Source organism: Rhyacophila brunnea, unplaced genomic scaffold (assembly GCF_057557595.1).
Source record: "Rhyacophila brunnea isolate RB1 unplaced genomic scaffold, BYU_Rbru_1.0 scaffold_1, whole genome shotgun sequence".
In the NCBI taxonomy this organism is placed as follows: Eukaryota; Metazoa; Arthropoda; class Insecta; order Trichoptera; family Rhyacophilidae; genus Rhyacophila; species Rhyacophila brunnea.
Window position 1 is genome coordinate 35,229,160 of NW_028232751.1, and position 21,959 is coordinate 35,251,118.

Genomic DNA, 21,959 nt, shown 5'->3' on the forward strand with positions numbered 1-21,959 from the left:
TTATTTGTTTGTTTATGCCGAAAAATATATTTGTTCTAATGTAAAATGTTTTATTGGCTTCATTTGATTATTTTGCGGAATTGGTTTGCGGTTGTAAAACCAATAATATCATTACAGATATGTTGTCCGATTTTTGTGAAAAAAAAACAATGCGAGATTTCTCCAAACAACAAACCGGATGAGGGGGAAAACCGGCATCAAATATGAATCGAGAAAGGTAAATCCAATTACTGGGTTATGCGGAGAGTCCGACTTCCTTTGGGTTTATTTACACGCGAACACTATGTATGGGGTCAAGCGAAAAGCAATTGAAGATTTGTGTACATATTTATTTACACAGACAAAATACTAAGTATCTACGGGTGACACGAAAAAAGCTTGTTTCCTAAAACGCTAATCCAACACTTAAAGCAATTAGATGGAGAAACAACAACATAACTTAAAAAATACCGATATCGATTAGTCAGTTTATTTTTAATGAGCATATCAACGCTTCACTCTTGTGATTATTTTTATCTATACGCATGCATCTTTTTTAGTAGCTACTTACAGCCGTAAGATTAACCAACTCCGGTGAACAAAAATATATATACAGAGTGTGAAAAACCCTAATCAGTATTAATAAGGGCAAGTTGTGTTCCTCTGGACAATCTCCACTTTTAAGCTTTCCTGATTTTTTTTCTCAAAAACTATACATAAATTAGAAAAAAAGATTATACTATGTCGAGCTCAGATAAATGATGCATCACTTTTTATTTTTTGTTTCAGTGAATGTTAGCGAGATATAGACACTTTTATAAAAACCCCAAAATTGTCCAGAGAAACATGTCCCTGTATGTTCCTCTGGACATAGGGTCATGTTCTTCTGGACAGTATTGTTCCTCTGGACAGCATATAATCAATCATTTTTAACTTAGGAATAACCTATTATAAAACGATATTTATTACTCAAAATGTTTTTATTTAAATTTACAATAAAAATAATACATGTTTTTTAAACATAAGTACTATTTAATGAGACAAACATAGTCAAATGTGATCTCTTTGTAAGTACATCTGCAATTAATAGTTACTCACTACTAACAGATTTGTCCGATTCATTATTTCAAATATAACACTTTTCACACACACAAAAACTTTCACGTCACTCCCGGGTGTGTTTTCTCTATGATTCTTAGCAACACATGACTTGTGAACATATTACTGGCATTTATCAATCACATTTTATTAGGTACGCTAGCTTCAGTACCCAACCTTTTACAAATGCCACAAGTAACCATTAACTCATTACTTAAGATCTCTCGATGCATGTTTTATGGCATTTGGCTGATACCGAGATCGACAGAATCAATAATTATATCCTTTTTTTCAGTTTTAGTTTTGGCTTCATATATCCCGTATAATTTTGTTTTTAGATTCCTTTTTTATGTTTCTTTTCAATGTCACTGATATTAATGCATTTTTCTCTGGTGTGTTAGTCAATATCCGGGATTTTCCTGGTTTACTACCACGGACGATTTACTTTAGGGGTGCTTTTAGGAAAGGACTAACTATTTCAAGTTTTTTGCTTGTATGCACCATTTTCCTGCAACTCGAGGTAAGAAGAAAATGTCTCGTGCACCTGCTCAGTTGGCATCTGAGCAACTTCGATTGACTCAGAATTCTTTGTTTCCATGACTGAAATAGAGCCGTCCTCCTGTTGGTTTATTATAATTGGTTCAAAATTTTGCGGACGATTTTTAACGTATGCTGATAAAAAATCATCTTCTGTAAAAATAGCATCGTTGAGAGGAGCGTTACCTGTTATTTAAAATTGCTTACGACGGATTGTAAGTAAGTTATAATCCACGAGGTGATCCCTTGTTTTTCCAAGTGATCTGGGTGGAGATTAAGTTACTTTGTTCATACAAATATGATGCATTGTTCCTCTGGACATGTCCAGAGGAACATGACATGGTAATTTTTAACGGTTTTTAATGTTATACTTTTTGGGGTTAAGTTATCAAAGAGGAAATTACCTCTAAAGCATTTTAAAACAATACACTATTATGTGACATTAAATAGTGCCATATACAAGGCGTCTCTACAATAAAAAATTCACTTGATAATAAACAAAAATACTTACTTTTTCATTAAAAAAAAGACAAACACTATGATTGTCTTTCACATTGAGACATGAGACTAAAAGTCAGGACAGTTTTACCTGGTGTAAAAATGTGCGTTTGAATGTGTTTAAAGAAAAAAAATATGATTACCCGTTTACGATAAAACACCACTGTCTAGAGGAACAATCGTCCAGAGGAACACAACTTGCCCCTATATGCTAAATTTCCTGAAAAATGTAAAATTTGCAGCCAAAATTTAAAAAAAAACTCTACAAATTAAACCAGATTGAGCATGACACATTTTAAGCTTTGTAAATGAAAAATTGTCGATGAAATCTAAGTTTTTCTTATGAGAAAAGAAAAAAAATAAGAGATTTTTTTAGCATTGTCTAAAAAAGTTGACATTTAATTACATTTTGAAGTACATGGAGATACAAGTCTGAAATTTCTATTTTGGAAGCAACTCACACTTTTACTTATTGAATACCCATAATTTGAAATATGGATTGGAAGAATTCTAGTTATACATTTTTCATTATTTAATTGTTTAGTATTTTGAAATCTTCAAAGCTAGTTTCAATATTGCCTAATGCTGATTTTAACGTTACATGCCAGATGCGAATCTTTCAAGCTATATGACTAGTAAAAAACGCCTGATGTGACAATATAAAAGCCAAGTCTGCAACACTAAAAAATTGAATGCTAAAAAACTTTTAGAACTTAAAAGCAGTAAAGATATAGATATTGTGAATGAAAGATGACAAATAATATGTATATTAACTAATAAAAAATACATTTGAAGTCTACATAAAAACATGCTTTTATTTTTGAGCAAATAAAGAGGTTAATTGGCATAAAAATTATGATAATGATGATGTTATATGATAATATTTTGTAATAATCTAAAATTGAATTTTAAATATTCAATAAATAAATGAATATTTTTTGAGTAATATCTAATAGGACTTGGATTTAGGGTTGAATTTAATTTTAAAAAGTAACCAGCACTATCTAACCTTTTGAGAGACTGAGTAAAAAAATCAATTTTGAAAAAAATATTTAGTCACTGGGTAAATGCTGAGTACTACATGGAAGTAGGTACATTTGAATGTGGATAATATGTGTCTTTAATCGCTCTCCGACATATACATGTTTTAATGTATTTCCGTGTAGCGGAGGTACTCATCATCAGACTACTGATGTTGTATCATTTTTATAAAAACTATACAACTTAATATTATATCTTGTCATTTTATAATACTTTGCTCTGAAAGAAGTTGTTTGAAAAATGATACTTGCTAGCAGTTTTTTGTTTATATTTATCTATACATTACGTTTATAAACTATTATAATAAGTACTAAAGATAGCTTTATTGATTTTTTAAAACACTGGCAAGTGGATTTTTTCACAATTATTTATTTATTTATTTATTTTCTTTCAATATTATTTACTTATTGTACCTGGTATAAATTATTGCCATTATAAAGAGTTTAGTGCAAGTTTATATATTTACTTCTCATAAAATCAATCCACACCAATTCAATCTAGTTAATTATCCATAAAAGTAAAGAATCTAAAACTATTGATATAATTTGACTACATCATGTTGACTTATTAAATGAAAATTATGATATATTATTATATAAGTATAATTTGAGGTATGAAAAAAATAATGACAGATGACAATCACACGTTGAACTTTGCCATAATATGTCACAGAAGATTTAAAAAAATATGGAAAATCTATTTAAAATTTTCTTCCAAAAGCAAAATTCTTCAAATTGCATTTTTATTTGGGAGACGAGAGCGCATTGGGCTATTTTTATGATTTCGACTCTGTTGAAAATTAAATTTATTATTGTATAGATAGGTACGTTGATAATAATATACAACGAATACATTATTAAGAATACTCGTTGCTCGAATTTATCGTCGAATATTTTTTTTTTAATCCTGGGTTTTTTCCAATTATATAACAATTTTAAATGTAGTTTCATTTCACCTTTGACAATATATCAGTAAATAATAATTAATTTTTAATAAATAAATAATAAACAATAATTCTTAAAAATATTTAGCAAAATCATCAATATTGAGATAAAGTGGTTATTATTTGATTTAAACAATATAAATTTTTTGTATTCAGTTTACAATTTGAAAATATCAGTCGATACCTAGGTATATAAAAAATAAAATAAAATAATTATTTGCCCAGTTTTTTATTAAAAAACGCAGGTATAAATTGTTGTTAATACTAAATTTTATATTAACATAGAAACATATTTCAACAATGTTTTAAAAACCTAAATATAAAAATACATATCTGGTTTGGAAAAGCTCTTATCAGTAAATCAATCTATCAACTATCTAAGATGATAATTTCTACTGTTTTTAAATTAATTAAAACCGGCAACCATTTTTGTAATTCAAGAAAATCAGAATAAAATATATAAACTGCTTTGAAAAATTATATTGTTCATTTAAATTAGATACTTGAATTTAATCACATCGTACGTATACAACTGAAAAATACTGATTCCTGTGAAATAGTACAAATCGATACACGTCGTTAAAAAATCGAAAGGCTAAAATAGTTTTAATTGTATTTGTTTTATTTTAAAAATAATGAAATTGAACACTCAAGTTTTCACACTTAACAATTTTGTAGTAATTGGAATTTGAATTGAACGATTGAGTCAGTCCTGATGTTTATGGACACTCAGTTTTGCACATGGAATAATTTTACATTAAGATACATTATTACAATATAAATACAATGGATCCTGCAAAAGGATTAAATCACAAATATTCACGATATTGGGTAAATCTAGTATAAATTATTAATTATATGATAGAATAAATTGGCGCAAATCCAGTAAATGCATTTTTTTTTTTAAATATTTTTTCTAGTAGTTATATATTTCTCTGAAGTATACATAAATAGCCATACTAAAAATGTGATGAATTTAGTTCTTATCAATGTTTATTTAATTAAAGAGTAAACCATGTCTATTTTTTAAATCAAAACCATAATTTAAAAAATAAAAATTATTATTTATATATAGGTATAAGTATGCATGCTCTTTCTATATTGTACTGTCAGGAATTTGATGAAAAATAGTGTGCCACAATGAAAAATATTTACAAAACTACTCTTGTTATTAGTTCACTCAAGAATTGTGCACTACATTAATATAAGTGTGGCAACACATACAATAATAAGTAAGTACCTAAGTATATTACGCAATCGTTTAATCTCCTACAAAAGTACTTGGGGAGATGTTTCTAAGTGTTGGGGAATCTCATCAAAATTATAGAATTGCCTTTCGTATTCCCGATAGACCGTCGAAAGATAGGTAACTATACCATCGTAGCTTAGATTACTATTTGTATATAAACAAGTTTATAGGCAGATACAAGCATTGTTTTTATAAGAAATAAACTAATAATGGATGATAGGTAATTATTGTAAATAAAAATAAATTAATAAGATACCAACTCGTCAAATTATGGGTCGCATTATGCATCTGCGCATCTATTATTTATACACAATAGTGCTTTCTAGGATACAAATCTAGGGTAGGTTTGTATCGAAGTATTATCACTAATTGTAGCAATTACAATAAGTTAGTTGTAATTGTTAGAATAAGTGCAATGTTTAAACAGTACCTCTCTTGGCTATGCTAAGTTGGAGAGCAAGATAGACAGTTTTGACTGTTTATACGGCTAACTTATTGTAATTTTAACAATAAGTGCTAATAATTCGATACAAACTTACCCTAGATAGATACCGTATGAGCCGACAGCAGTCTTATGTATAGAATAGATGCACATATTATGTTTATAAGGATTTACCATTTTTACAATTTGTCGGAATTTTATTGGCTTGAGCTTAAACAAAAGTATCTCAGCTTAAGGCCTATATAAGTGATTGGTTGAACTAGGTCTATGTCGCATCTTTACTTTGCTTGTGATAACCTATGTTATTCGCTTTCTTGGTAAAGTAATAACTCAGTATCTACTATAGAAATCTGTTCTGGATACTCATCGCTCAGTAGGTACATAGTTATTTTGAATATTCATAAGTGGCTAAATTTTGCTACAGTTAAGCTCAAACGCTAGAATGCTGAATTAGTTACCGAGCATAGTTAGACTTCTTGCGTTGAGCTATTTATGTTGCTCCAACTCTAGTACATCTAGGTATTTAATAAGAAAGCTATCAATTCATTAAAAAAATATTTAAAAAGAGAAGATTTATCAAACTAAGAACGTCAATGATAAATAAAAATAACGTGAATATATTTGTTTGGTTTGGTTTAGACTGTTTAGAGGGGTCTATATCTGAGTTCTCAACCCATAAATATTGCCGCATTGTTTATGTAGAAAGCAAGATGATTAACTATTTTTAATAATCCTGTCATTAGAATCATTAGTGTTTAAAAAGTGATCGTGGCAGAAGTTGTAGTGCGATCATGTTGCCGACTCAAAAGTGTTTTCGGGCGGCATCGATTATCTGCATTCAGGGTCATTGGGAAGTGGAAAAAGAAAGCTTAGTCATTTCAGAAGAATTATAAGAGGTACTACTTATTAATAGCTTTTCAAATATAAGTGCGTTCGATGAAACTATTGTTGGAAGACCAAGTTAAATTTTTTTTTTAAACGAGGAAGTTTTATTGGAAACTAAAGAAAAATATTAAATTATTAATTATGTAAATAAATTAATTTTTAATTTTGAACTGTATATAATGATTAAATCTCAATATTTTATAATGTACATATGCGCACAAATGTGGGTTATATACTTCATAAAGATTTTTTACTTAATTAAAGTTATTTATAATTTAGCACGTTAAAAGAAAAAAAGCTCTACCAATTAGGTATTGGGGCTCAAGTTTTTTCATCAATTGTGAAAATTTGAAACCTTAAAAAGGTTGCAAAATCACGAAAAAAACTAAAAAAATATGTTTACCTAGCAGAAAGTTATTATATAATAATATATTATATTTAGGTAAGTTGATTATAATTTATTCAGATTTTACATTGATTATAAGATAATTTTGTTATAAAGTTGACTATCAACTATTTAGTTAAAAAAACATAATCATGTAAAATGTCTAGTTAAAACGATTCGTGTCATTGAATGTCTAATACTTTTTTGCACTTTAAGCCGATTGGCATCATGTCATTTATTGGATTGGAAATAATCCGAGAGAAAAGTAATATATTTTTATGTGTGTATTATATCTATTGATGCTGCCTACTTGCTATCAATTGTCTCACTGGAAGGTCAATATACTGGACACGATTCTCGTATATAGACTTACCTTTTCTAAGGTTGCTTGGATAAGACAGTGATATGAAGCATATTACATAATTATTGATTCAGGTATCTATTTTATTGAAATATTTATAAAATCTTACATTTTTAACTTGTACGAAAAGCAAGGTTATGGTTATTTAAAAAAAATCATACATTAACGTTGTCTCGAAAATCATTGAATCTACTTACTATGTAAGAGTGCAACTCTATCTTAATTATGATTTCAAAGATAGATTTTTTTTAATCTATTCAGAATCTTTTCAACAACGCTTATATTATGACTTGAGTATATTACAATATTATAAACATGATATTATTTTCACGTTTCAGGTAAGTGTCAACTCAACAATCTCATGCAAATGAGGTACTTAGGAGTATTATCAATGCATTTCCTGAGCACCAATTGGATTTGGGGTATGAAAATTACTTATTATGAGAGCATTTCATTGTATATATAAATATGTTCTTCAATAAAGGTATAATAAACGCATCCAATCCCGATATTTTTAAACTAAATAAATATTAATATCATGAATATGATGTATCTATGTCGATGAAAAATAATAGTTACTTGTAAAATAAGTAAATAAAAAAATATGTAAAATAATATTGTTGATTTTTTGTTTTCATTGGAAGAATAAATAGTAAGTTTTTAACATAGATAATTTGAAAATACTTGCCAGAAATAATCTTTTTTAAGAACATACGACACCTGACAGGACACACGCCACTGTGCTTTATCAATTGAGCCATGTGCATCTTATCTAATTATGGCGACATTAACTAGTAGTTTTTTACATTTCTGAAGCCCTTCATTAATTATTTCAATTCATTTTGGTAGTCGACTTTTGTATTTTAAATTACCTATGGTGAATACTCCACCTAGCGGAACAATGCGAAGCTTGCAATTTGAGACATTTATTTGATAATGATAAATATGTATCGATAAACGTTATTTATAAAACTATTTATTTAATTTATTTATATAAAATGTTTCATAAAAAATATAAATATGTATAAATTGAAATCATTTTTATTTACGAGTGTTGTCCAAAAATTAAAGACCTTTATTAGTTTAAGCATCAGGAAAATTTTATTTTTACAAAAAAGCATATAAAACTTTAGGTACATATTCCCACTATTTTTTGACGTAGTCCCCGTTACGATCGATGAACTTGGTGAGCCGTGGCACTAGGTTCTCGATTCCCTAGTAGAACTCCGGCCCCGTCGACCTCAAAAATGTTCTCATCTCTTCCTTCACGTCCTCGTCGGTTGTTTTCTGGCCAAATGTTGCTTCAGGTGAAGAAAAAGAATTAAATAACTCGGCCTCAGGCCGGGGTGAGCAGGATGACGAAGGATATCCCATTTGAATGAGTCCAAAAGCTTCAAAAAGACCTGCTTTTCACAGGATTTTGTTTGTAAGCTTCCGTCAGTATTTTGGGCACCCAACGAGCACACCTTTGCATAACCCAATTTTTCCCTAAAAATAATTTGTATGGTAAACTTGGGATCAAAATTGCGAGCTCATGGACTGTCAGACGTCGATCTTCATGAACTTTATCATTGATTTTCTTCAAAAAAACGTCACCAATTGAGGACCTCCTTCCTCTTCCCTCCTCATCATGAATACTCGTTCTACCACTCGAAAACCTCCCGACATTCTGCTGGTTCATCACATTACCATAATTTGACGTGAAACGACGATGAATTTCAACAGGGTGGATTTCCCTCCTGTTTGACAAACCGAATAATTGAACGCACCTCGCAGGCGGCGGGATTCGACAGCGGAGCGTCCATCTCAAACGGACCCAAAGGTCATACTGAAGCAGCTACCGAGCCGGTTTACCACTCGTTTTGAAGAGGAAAATCTACGCTATACGCCAGTGCTGCCATCTTTTGAGAAATATCATCCGCGTCGCCAAAAATGAATAAAGGTCTTTAATTCTTGGACAACCCTCGTATATTAAATCGATCAATAATATTTTGGATATAGAAAAATTAAATTATTATGTACCTTTGGTTTTAAATGTTCGTTATGTTAAAAAAACAAATATATTATAACATTTTATTTTACTTGAAACTTTAGAGGTACCGTTACTTGCCTACTTAGCTGAGAATATTTGGTAGTATTGCGCTAATAAACCGATAAAAATTATAAAGAAAAATGTTACCAACATTATTATTGTTTAGAACTTGGTTGCATACATAAATCACTGTTGTATGTTCGATTTTTCGGTAGTAAGGGTGCAAACATATCTTGACAGAAATACATTATTCTTTTCCGTCCAAGCCAGCTCCGTATATATTATAGATATTATATCAAAATAAACACCACGCGGTTTTTCTTAGAAATACATAATGCGCATTTTGTAATTATTAAACTAGTTTATATGAAAACAATTATTAATAAAATAAAACAAAATGTGTAGTACTAGTTTGACATATTTTAATATTAGTCAAAATTGGTTTCCGCCACTTTATAAGGGTCATTCTCAAATAGTAAGGAATTTACAATGTTACTGATATTTAACCTAACATTTTAAAAAGCAAAATTATTCTTAGGGTGTAAATGATATTTAAATAAAATTCTAAACAATTCTCTGTACAGAAGTAAATACCTAGTACCTGAATAATAGAAAATATTTTATCTTAATTTTTAACAAATACTCAGTGTGTGCTTTTTAAAAGGTATATAAAGACCCAATGGGTTAGATAGATGATTAACAATTATTTATTTATGTAAAAAAACGTTTTTTAATATAACTTAAGCTTAGGAACGAAAAATACCTATTCACTTTCATAACTAGCTTTTTTTTAAATTTGGATGACATGTTGTGAACCTTTTAAACTGTAATATCCAAGACATTTAAAAAATAATCAAAAAAATTGAGTTATGCAATATTTCACATGTTATTTTGTTAATAATTTTATAGCATATTTTTTTCGACATGCTATAAACGTGTCAATTTATGAAATCTCACTTTCAGTATGTAGGTTAATATATCTACTAAAAATATGTATTTTGTGAGATTATTTGAACTTTTTTGAGATAAAATGAATTTAAGGTACCTACATATTTAAAAAAAATATTTTCACAGCGATTCTACCGGAAAATTCTGGAATTTATAAAACATGCGAAATAGCCTCAAACACTGGAGTCATTCTGTAGGACAGAGTGCTTTTGGCCTCAGTGATTAATTTTTCATAAATAATTATGAAAACAATTTGCGCAAAACATGCTCCGGGGACACAACATTGAAAACATATTCGCATGTATCAAAAGCATTCTTCTAGGATTGTGTGGAAACACGGCTCAATAATGTACGTAATTAAAATTGATAAAACTTGTATCCTGGTTATTAGCACTATACGGATAATAAAAATATGCTTGTATGCGTGTATTTATCGGCATATTTTTTAATATATTTTTAAATTGTAAATTTTCATTTTTTAATAAATAAATTGAACCTAATATAGTGACCTAAGTAAAAATGTGTATTCATATATTATACCATGATACTAGAAACTTAAAAGTGGCATTTGCAATTGAATGTAATGACATAGTAAAAAATATCGAGTGACTGAGAAAATAAAATAGTTATATTAAAATTATTCAACTATTTTGTTCGTCCCTAGTCATAATTTTATTGAAGTCGTCAGGGTTACAATCAGGGCTCAAAATAGACCGGAGCGCCGTTTCGGTTCATGGAATCCCCAAAAAGCTCCATCTCAAAGAAAAATAATTTGACCATTTGAGCTAGGTAGGCCATAATATAACAAAAATATAATGCATTTTTTTTATTAAATATTCATAAAATTAGACAACTATGTGAATATTTCAAAAAATTATTGATCACTTCGGTTCTTAAAATTTTCCATCTTGAACGCTGGTTATAATCATGGTTGCATTTGTTTCACAATCATTATTTAGATAAAAACAACATGATTATGAAATGAATAATGTTTTACAGTGATGCTATATATATAATATATCTATGTGCCTAATTTAAATAAGCAAAAATAAATTAATTTGTGTTATTTGTGACACTAATAATAATATATTATTGTTATTAATACTTGTATTAATTGATAATTTAATTAATTATTTCGAGTCAAGATACATGTTCAATAATTGCTTGCTATATTTTTTGGTACCTACTGAAAAGTACTAACATATAAAAAAGTATCTACGTTTTTTATAGAGTAAGTATCATAAAATCAGGAATTATTTCAAAATAACTAATATTAATTAATAAAAATAATTACTTATTATTGTTTAAGAAATACAATAATAACAGAGTCTATTTTTGTAAACCATGGTCTACATAATATAGTCAAAATTGAACAAAAATAATATGTACATTTTCTATTCATAATTTTACACAAATAATTTAATTAAATAAATAATTTTCAAAATCTTACGAAACAAATGTATAAAAACTTTACAATAACTGATTAATTAAAATGATAAAAACTAATTAAAATAATTTTTTATTATATTTTGTTTATTTATATTGAAATAAAGAGTGGGCATATTTTTATGTAATGGGCATATTTTTTAAATTTGAAAATTGAATACGATGGTAAAATAAACTATCGTAGAAAACTAACATTTACGTTTGAAACAAAAAAACATTGACTACTGCAAATATTGAATTATAGACTTATCGGTATTTGGAAATAAACTTCCCAAAATTGTGAATTTTCAAGTTGACTCAGCTATAGGTACATTATTTAAGTAGCTATGATTACGATGCCGTCACTCTACACCGCTTGGTTGGCGAACCGTTTTATTGGACTTAAAAAGAGTTGAACCGTTTCTCGTTGGATAAAGCAAAGTTAATGTTTGAAATAACAATAATTATTTCAAGTTTCAATCGAATTCCTGATAATTGAACCACCCCAGATTACTAATAAAAGATTTCATAATTCGGCGGTTTTTACGTTAATCTGAATCCTCAAGTTTTGACGGGTGAACAATGAAAGAAATCAAGACTGAGCACGACAGAGGTTTGAATTAGTACTTAAGCGATAAATTGAAATAAATAAATCCTACTGAATGAACAGAAATTATTTTACTATTTATTTATTATTATATTTAAAAAAAAAAATACTAAGTATGTAACTGTATTTCTTTAAAAACTTAGGTAGGTATACATGAAACGTGTTTTGTAATTTAAAATACCAATAAAAAATGTAAATGTTAATTGATATTGGGCTCTAGTTTTTGATAAGTATATCTGGATCTAAATTGTACGGGAACATAGGTACTACCTAAATAAATATTTCACGTACGAATTACTTTAGAGACCGGCGGAAACTCTGTAATTTGCGAAGATTTTCACTTTTTTCTTGACATGTTGACAATTATCTATAAATGGTTTACCATAATATTATCATGTATATAAATCATACGTATTTTTTATCACGACTACTACAAGTAGAATATTATTCCCAGTATTAATATTAGATATAAATCAGATTGAAAGTTTGCTATGGCTTTTAACTAGGGTTAAAATATTGTGTTGTATACTGAAAATTAAATTGTAAAGTTTTCAACGTGTTATATTATATTATATATTCTTGTTTATTGTAGTAGTAATCTTTGAAGGCTGTTATAATGTCGATTACTGCCTATTTATTATGATGAGGTAACATACTGTTTAACAGAGAAGCACACCTATTAGTTATTATTTGATTGATAACTGTACACAGTCGTGAACAGTGTTTACGTGGCCTATGATGTTAATAATTAATTTTCAACGGAGTATATTGTCACTAATACTGCGGTGTGTTTATCGGATTAAATCAAATAATTGGTCAAAATGCCGTTAATAATAGGATGGAAGATAATTAAATTTTACGGTTTTGACCGAGTGAATAGAAATAAAATAAATATAAACAACATAGTCAATAATGACCATAATTGCTAACACGACAAGCGAAGAATCGTAATATCTAGTTTAATATCGCTTTGAAGTTGTTTGTTGTCATTGAGTTCTGTTTCTACATTTTTGGCTACTCGGGGACATTAACAGATATAGAGACTTTGTTAGCAAAAGCATGCAGGTTGTCATTCCCAAGTACAGAATGAAAGCTGTCAACAATACCAGGTCGTTTAATTTTGAATTGTTCGAAAAAGGGTATGTTAAATATTTTGAAGGTATACTTCTTTTGGCGCATTTGGGAAAACAGATCAGAGTGTATTGTTGGCGTGCGACGAAGTTGCGCGCGCCTATGCAACACAGAATTTATTATTATGTTTATATTCATTTCGTCCTCAGGGGTACATGCGCATGCGCATAGTGTTATTTAGTTAGTCGTACAATACAACCAAGTAAACAGAAAATGTTGTAAACATAACCAATATTGTGTTATAATAAATATATATGTTTATAAACAAATTTCTGGAGACTAACATTCTACACTGTTAATTTATATTCATAAAACTTTATTTATATTGGAGTGTATATTTATTTTTCATTATAAAGATTGTGTATCAAGATTTGAGGCTATATTTATGAGTAAAATTATATATCAATAAATAAATAAATTTTGTGAATATTGAGTTGGTAAATAAATCAAAAAATATATTAAAATTCGATTTTTTATTAATTCATCATGGGCACTTCTGAATCGATTATAACTGCTGTAGGGCGAAGATGAGTTTTTGTCCAATACAATATTAAATTACAATTAGCATGTGCTATATGAGACACAGATGAATCGCGTTTCCATAAACCCAAATCACTATAATATTAATAAACTCAGGTAACGGGTTATTTTGTTTTGTTACGCTAAAGAAGTATAACGAGAAATGGAGAAATGGAGAAATGGAGAAACAAAATCTGTTAATACAAACCTCTACTCTGTGGAGGCCCATATGATCCTATTAGGATCGGACATGGTCGAAGAAGAAGAGAAAGAAGTATAACTTCTAACGCGCGTACATAAGTACACACACCGATTTTTTTAAAGAAACTTGGCTTTGCCACTACCATGTTTTAAAAATCGACTTATCCATATAACCCCATACTTTTTTGTATGTAGTCGTTTGTCAAAAATCATGTGAAGGCATTTATAATCTTTTAATGCGTCTCATTTTTAAACTGTTTGATACAATAATTGAAAATTATTAATGAAACACTAGCGGTGGAAAATATAAGAAAAACATGTATCTGGCAAATTAAATGATATTATAAATAATTGTAAACTTTCAACTTGCCAATATTTTCATAAATAAAATTATTGAATTTGGTGACATAATAACAATTACCTATGTCATCACTTCAAAATGATTTGATCTCAAATAGCACTAATAATTATATTATTAACATTTTCGGTAGGTAGTTTGAGTCACATCAAATCGTATTGGTGTTATAATTTTCAAATGATCATTGTCATTAAATTAAATATTACATTAAAATAATATTAATGATTAATTAATTAGTGTTTACATGCGTTGCTGATAATATATATAATTAAAAACACTTATACCTAATCACTGAAAAAAATTATATTATTTTACTTCCAGTATAATTATTATTATTCAATTATTTATATATGAGTATTTAAATATAAAATACCAATGGATTTACGTTTTGTGTTAGGTATTACATTCAAGTCGTTTTTGTCACCCGGGTTTCGGCATCTTCAGACACTATGTGCACTCACCAATGGTAAATCCATGACTTAAACAGAATAGTTCAAAACTTATATCCACTAAACGTTAATATTATAAGCGTATATCTACCTAGATATGATTGAGTTTAAATATCTTTGTAAATCTATGCATGACTCTTATACGAGTAGTAAAGCCTGAGGATGTATGCATTTTTGGCAGTACTAATACCAATGTACTGGTCAATATTTTTTTGTTGACGCTTAGTTATATCACCGAACAAATTTGTGTAAACGCCAATTTTAATAAAAATACTTAGTACTTACCCAATTACAGTCTATTTTCTTGAATAATTATACCAGGTAATAGCTATTAACAGTGGTTTCAGTTTGAACGTATCAGCTGGTGTATTTCTATGGCGGCAATGTAAACACAACTTGTAGACAGGTCTATTTCGTAAACTCATTCAGTCTGACAAATTGTTTTCTCGCTAACATATTGTGCGAGGGAAATTCCGCGACACGGCGGTGATGCAACATAACATCAAGTCAACTGAGCCGATGCTACAAGCAAGCGAGTATTTTACCCATCAAGTAAATAATATTTTCGATATTTACTTATAGCTAATCAGCGTCTAAAGTGCGAGTAAAAATTTCCACTTCTCTTATACGAGTATATTGTAAATTTCTTGTAGTGAAAAATGACTACCCGCCAACCTGACTCTCAATCGGATTTTCTGCTTGTTTGATAATCCCCACTGAATTTATTTTTCGCAATAATATTTACTTTGTTGTCTGGTCTTTAGATTGCATATAAAAACACTCACGTTTAATATAAGTATTTAAGTAAAAATACATAACGTATATTATGTTAGTGATTTTTCGATATAAAAAAACGTAATATACGTACATATGTATTGTTTTTAACTCATTATTTAATAGTGATCTATATTTATTATAAACCTAGTTAATTAAAATTAATATAACTTATAAAAAACAATGAGTTCAAAACGTTAGTAAGCGTATTAAAACCTGATTTCACCGCATATCTAACGTTCAAATGAATGATAAAAAATAACAAATAATGGGTTGTGTAGTAGATACAGGACTTTGAAGAAATGAGAAAATAACGGAAAGAAAGTTCGTTCTTAAGTATCTGATGGACAGGCAGTTAGAATGAATCGCGAAATATAATATAAATCAGATTTCTGCTCCAATGTTTTCTTGAGTATGAGATATTATTACATTTAAAGTTAATGTACGGGAAGATTTCGAACATAGGTAAGTAAGTAAGTAATACAACATGGGATACTTACTTAACCGAATGATGTCTTCAATATAAAATATATACATACATGCGATTCATTGATTGACATCGTTCTGTAGTATGAAGAATTAAAAACGAAATAATACTTAGGACAAAGAGTTTAGTAACAATGTTTCAGTTTTTCTCCTGGGCAGTCCCTAAAAGCTAACGATGACCACCCGTTTATTACTTAAGGGAGTGTATTATTCCATAGGTTTATTTTATTTTGAAATATTTTTTATTTTGCACCTATTTATTGGCATTATTGCGGTACATATTTTAGTCAAGACGAAGAAAGAAGAGTATATAGACTTTTTTACAATAAATAAATATTTTGATAGTCTATGGTCACACGGGAGTTACAATTCTAAAAAATCAAGAAAATAAAAATATGTTATGTTACGTTATATGAAAATACTAACATGCGTCATTTTATTATTTAATAACGTACATACATACGATTTATTACTTAATGAAATTATCGAGAAGTATAAAAAATTATTCAAAACATATTTTATATTCTGTAATGATTGTATTTAATTCTACCAGTAAGAGCCAAAACTGTAAACACTGACCATCAATAGAACATATTCGTATTATACAATTTAAAATTATTACAAATGTTCATATTTGTGTATAATATAATAAGTGGGGTATTTTATTTGATGTGCATGTCAATTGTCGATATTTGTCATTTTATGCGTATGAACATGTCGATTACGATTGAAATTTGTAAAAATTGATATTTTAACGTGTTTTAATTACTCAATACGAATTGAAAAGCATTATAAAATATAATTTTTAATATAAAGTAAAAGATAAACTCTCAATAAAAGACCTTATAAAATGGTAATTCATTAAAGGATTCCATCTTTTTATTAATTATTCTTTTTTATTATATCAATAAAATTTTATTTATTACATTTTCTGTAACACAACGAAAAAAAAATTGAATCTCTTTTTCGTGCGTGATTTTTAAATCCAGTACTTCATTAATTGTCCTACATGAATTCATAATAACAAATAACTGCTTTCAGGGAACATAAAAATTAGAACGTACGTTACCTTTTAAGAGTGGTTGTAAGAAAATACGATTTTGGAGTATAGGGAAATATTTCATAAACTCAAAGACGTCAAAGATAATTATAAGTTATGTTAATTGTAATGCGTATTTAAATTTGTCTCGTAAACTCAATGCGTATTCAACGGATACCATGAACTGCGAGTTTAACAAGTTTGCGATTAGAGTTGACATGTTAAAATAAATAGTTGTAATAATAATAAGACAATGCCATGATGACGTTGAATAATGATCCTATAGAGAACCATGTTATATCTGATGCATTTGCTAAGCATTTTGAATCACTTTATAGCTCAATAGAACCGCTACTTGACCCCGATTCTGCTGGTCCTTCGTCTGCAACGCAAGATATTCAAATCTCAGCTTTTGACGAGAAAGATATGGAATATGGGTTTTCAAATTTGTCTCCCAAAAGTTCATTTGGTCCAGATGGCTTGCCACCTTATGTGGTTAAGGGCTGTTACGAACATATATCCTTTCCGCTTAAACATATATTTAATTTAATCATAGCATCCAGCACTTTTCCTGATGCATGGAAAATAACCCGCCTAAGGCCGCTTCATAAAAAGGGATCTAGATCAGAGATCTCTAACTATAGGCCAATAGCAGTTCTTTCGGCTCCATGTAAATTATTTGAATCGATATTACATATAAACATCAACCGTCAAATAGACTCTCGCCTCTCCGATTCGCAGCATGGTTTTCGACTTAGGCGGTCCACAGTAACAAATCTTATAGTGTATAATAATTTTATTTCAAATTCTATGGATAAGTCAATTCAAGTTGATTCTGTGTACACAGATATTTCCAAGGCATTTGATCGTGTTGATCACGATATTTTATTACAAAAGCTTTGTACATTTGGCGCGTCATATAGTATAATATGTTTTTTTGCTTCTTATTTGAAAAATCGCCGTCAATTTGTTGATTACCATGGGAATGAATCGCGGATTTTTAGAACAAACTCTGGTGTTCCTCAAGGTTCAAATCTTGGCCCAATTTTGTTTTTAATATTTTTTGATGATATTGTCAAAGTTATAACCAATTCTTCTTGTTTGCTATTCGCAGATGATCTTAAACTTTTTCGAACTATTGAAACCCCATTATGCTGTGCGATGTTGCAGTCTGACCTAGATGCTATCTCGCAATGGTCTATCTTAAATAAACTTGAATTCGCTACCTCCAAATGTAATATTATTTCATTCAATCGTTCAAGGCACACCTTATTGTTCCCATACACATTGTCTGGTATAATATTGAGTAGGGTAACGGAGATAAAAGATTTGGGAGTATTGTATGATATAAAGTTCACTTTCAATCAGCATATTCTTAACATCAGTACTAGATCTAGCAAAATGCTTGGTTTTGTTATGAGGGTTTCAAAATCATTCGAAAACGTCCGAGTGCTACGTACATTATACGTATCGTTTGTGTTGAGTATTCTTGAATATGCCAGCATTATTTGGAGTCCTAATAGGTTCATTCACACAATTAAGCTGGATCGAGTCCACAATAGATTTCTTAGATTTCTCTACTTAAGAACATACGGGTTCTTTCCTTATGATAATGACAATAAAATGAATTTCCCGACTCGTTTTCTTCTGGGTATGCTATCAATGCAATCCCTGTCTACCCGAAGAGTGATTGTTCTTTTAAAGCATTTCTTTTTACTTCTTCGCGGGTTCATTTACAATCCGCATATACTGGCGAATATTAATTTTCATGTTCCCACCAATATCACTCGCAGCTCCACGGTCTTCAAGATACCTCGTCGCAGGACAGATGTTATGTTTCATGATGCTGTGTATCGTGCAATTAGCTTATTTGATGGCACCATAAAGGTTGATTTGTTTTTTATTAATTATATAATGTTTGTAGACGTTTTAAATAGGATAAATTTATAATTGTATATATTATCATATTTCTTTAATATTTACACATGCTGTCTTTTCCACTTTCTTGTCATATTAGTTGTTATTTGTAATTAAGATATTTTTATATATTTGTATGTATTATGTATTATGGCGCATTGGCCAAAAGCTGTAATGCCGTAATACTCTTTTTTATAAATAAATAAATAAATAAATACTGTTAATAATAGTGTTTTAAATTTAAAAAAAAATACACCATACTAGTTTTATTATTTGTATATTAGTAACGGTCAACTAATTGTAAAAAAAGAAATAAACAGAACACGAAAAAATAATATAAATATAAAAAAGGCAATGTATAGCAATTTTAGTACTATTAGTAATATTTTTGTCATTAAAAGACTTTGTCTTCTCAGACAGAGGGTGACACTTTGACATTAATTACACTGATGAACGAGTGGTTTATTTTACGACTGACAGAGAATTTTATAAAAGCTCTAAAGATTAACTTCGCAACGACTTAACTCAAACTGAACACATAAAAAATGAGAAAATTATTCTGTGATATAAACCCGGATTTTATTTTACAAAAAGCGGAATTTGCGTACGTAATTATCGACCATAATATTATTATTACGTTGCAATGGAAATAAAGAAATAATCAAAAATACTGCAAAATTCAAATGAATACATATTTGTAAATATTAAATAGAAATTATTTGGATGTTTCATCAATTTAATTATTAAATATAGTAAATAATAGTGCATTATGTACCATGCGTGATCGGAAAGCAATTATTCATTTCCGTTACGGTCTGGTGGAAAAATATTTTTATAGAGAGCAGCATCAAAAATATGTCGCTTTATTATAGAGTAATATTGATATTACGCTATTTTATATCACGGCTTAATATTCATATCATACAAGTACATTTATATCGTCGTTGAGCTGACACCTCCGATGTGATGAAAAATTAAATTTTATAGAAGAGACCAACAACTGTTAAATAGGTACCCAAACGGCCAAATTAAAAAATAAAAAATCGGTGTGTGTACTTATGTACGTGCGTTAGAAGTAATACTTATTTGGCGTAACAAAACAAAAACAAAACTTGTGATTACCTAGATTATTCGACTACCTATGTTGTTAAATTACACACTCAAGAAAAAGAACCGCTTATTGGAACGCCGTTGGTTTATTTCTATACACTTTAACTTATATTTCTAAATTATATAATTATTTATAGTTGTTTTTATTTTTAAAGCAACAACTGCTACTATGACGTTTAATAGTTTGTTTACGTAAGGAATTTCAAATGGCCAACAATAATAAATTCGCTGCCTAGACAACGGAATAAATCTAAACTATAATTTATTATAATGTATAATCGTCACGATTGGAGTATCATACTGTGGCGTAAAGATTGTGCGTTCGGCTGATAACCGAACAATCCGTGGTTCGAATCCAATCGAGTGCGTTTATTTTTGTATGAAAAAATAAATGATGTGCTACATATCACACGCCAAAAATATAATCTGATCTGATTTTCCAAATGTGCCTAAAGAAGTATAACTTAAATACAACTTCAAAAAACTCATGAATTATGGTCCGTTGTACTATGTAAATTTAACGTATTACGGTCTCATGAATGAGACGTCTTATTAAATCGAACGGTTATATTATAAGTAATTCTATTTTAAATTAGTGGAATATAATATAATATTGAATATTTTACTAAATTATGTAGTGTGACGTAATATAAAATGAATCATTTTAACAAAATTATAACATCGAAGGTTTTATTATCAGCTTTTACATACTAAATGTAAAACACTAAATGAAATAAAAGTATACTATAACTATCCATGACCTTTGTGTGATGGAAAAAAGTTTTTAGCGATAAATTGTTGTAAGCCATTCTCTGCTCCAAATTTGGAAAAGGATAGGTTGATATTATATAAAGATACAAATAAAGTGAATACGAAAAAAACAAAAAAAAATCTCAAAACCTTAACTAGTTTAGAGGCGAGAAATATATATTTTAACACAGCCACAGGTATGAAAAATGACAATTCTTAGTATAGTTTGCCATACTATCTAATATTTAAAAAGTTAAGTCAATATTTAAATAAGAAAAAGTTATTTTATTAACTTATCTTTACGATGCTAATAAATTCCGTCCGTTTCGATGATGTCACTTTGCGTTACCGTAAAAAATGACAATATTACAGCTGGTAAAAGAGCAATTTTGCCAATATAAATAAGTTTCATCATCATTATTATGCATTTGTTTTAAAAATCTCACGTTTTTAATAAAATGATCAAAAAAAGTTCAAAACCTAATTAAAATAAATATTTCTATACATTCTTATAGTCTACAAGTAATAATATAATTATATTTATTTATTGGATAGTGTTTTCGATTTTCAAAATAATAGAATTTTAATTAGTTGTAATATTGATGATTCTAAGAATAGCCGAAATATGAAGATGACGAAGTGAATATTAACTAAAATATTTGTAGTATACTGGACCCGATGATATAAGGTGACATTATGGTTACCAGAGTATTAAGCAAAGAAGCTGGTGAAGTTGTTACCACTTAAAGTCAATGTAAATGAATGACTTAACGTAATATGTCCATTATCACATGT

The 21,959-nt window shown here is 28.8% G+C and overlaps 1 long non-coding RNA gene across 1 annotated transcript in view; it reads right to left on the reverse strand.

Annotated features, from left to right (window-relative positions):
- Nucleotides 1–15,601, reverse strand: part of LOC147079714 (uncharacterized) — a 75,258-nt gene extending 59,657 nt beyond the window's left edge. Inside the window, exon 1 of the long non-coding RNA XR_015070194.1 lies at nt 15,374–15,601. This is a non-coding gene — a long non-coding RNA (uncharacterized LOC147079714). The remainder of the gene's footprint in view (nt 1–15,373) is intronic.
- Between the last annotated feature and the right edge of the window lie 6,358 nt (nt 15,602–21,959).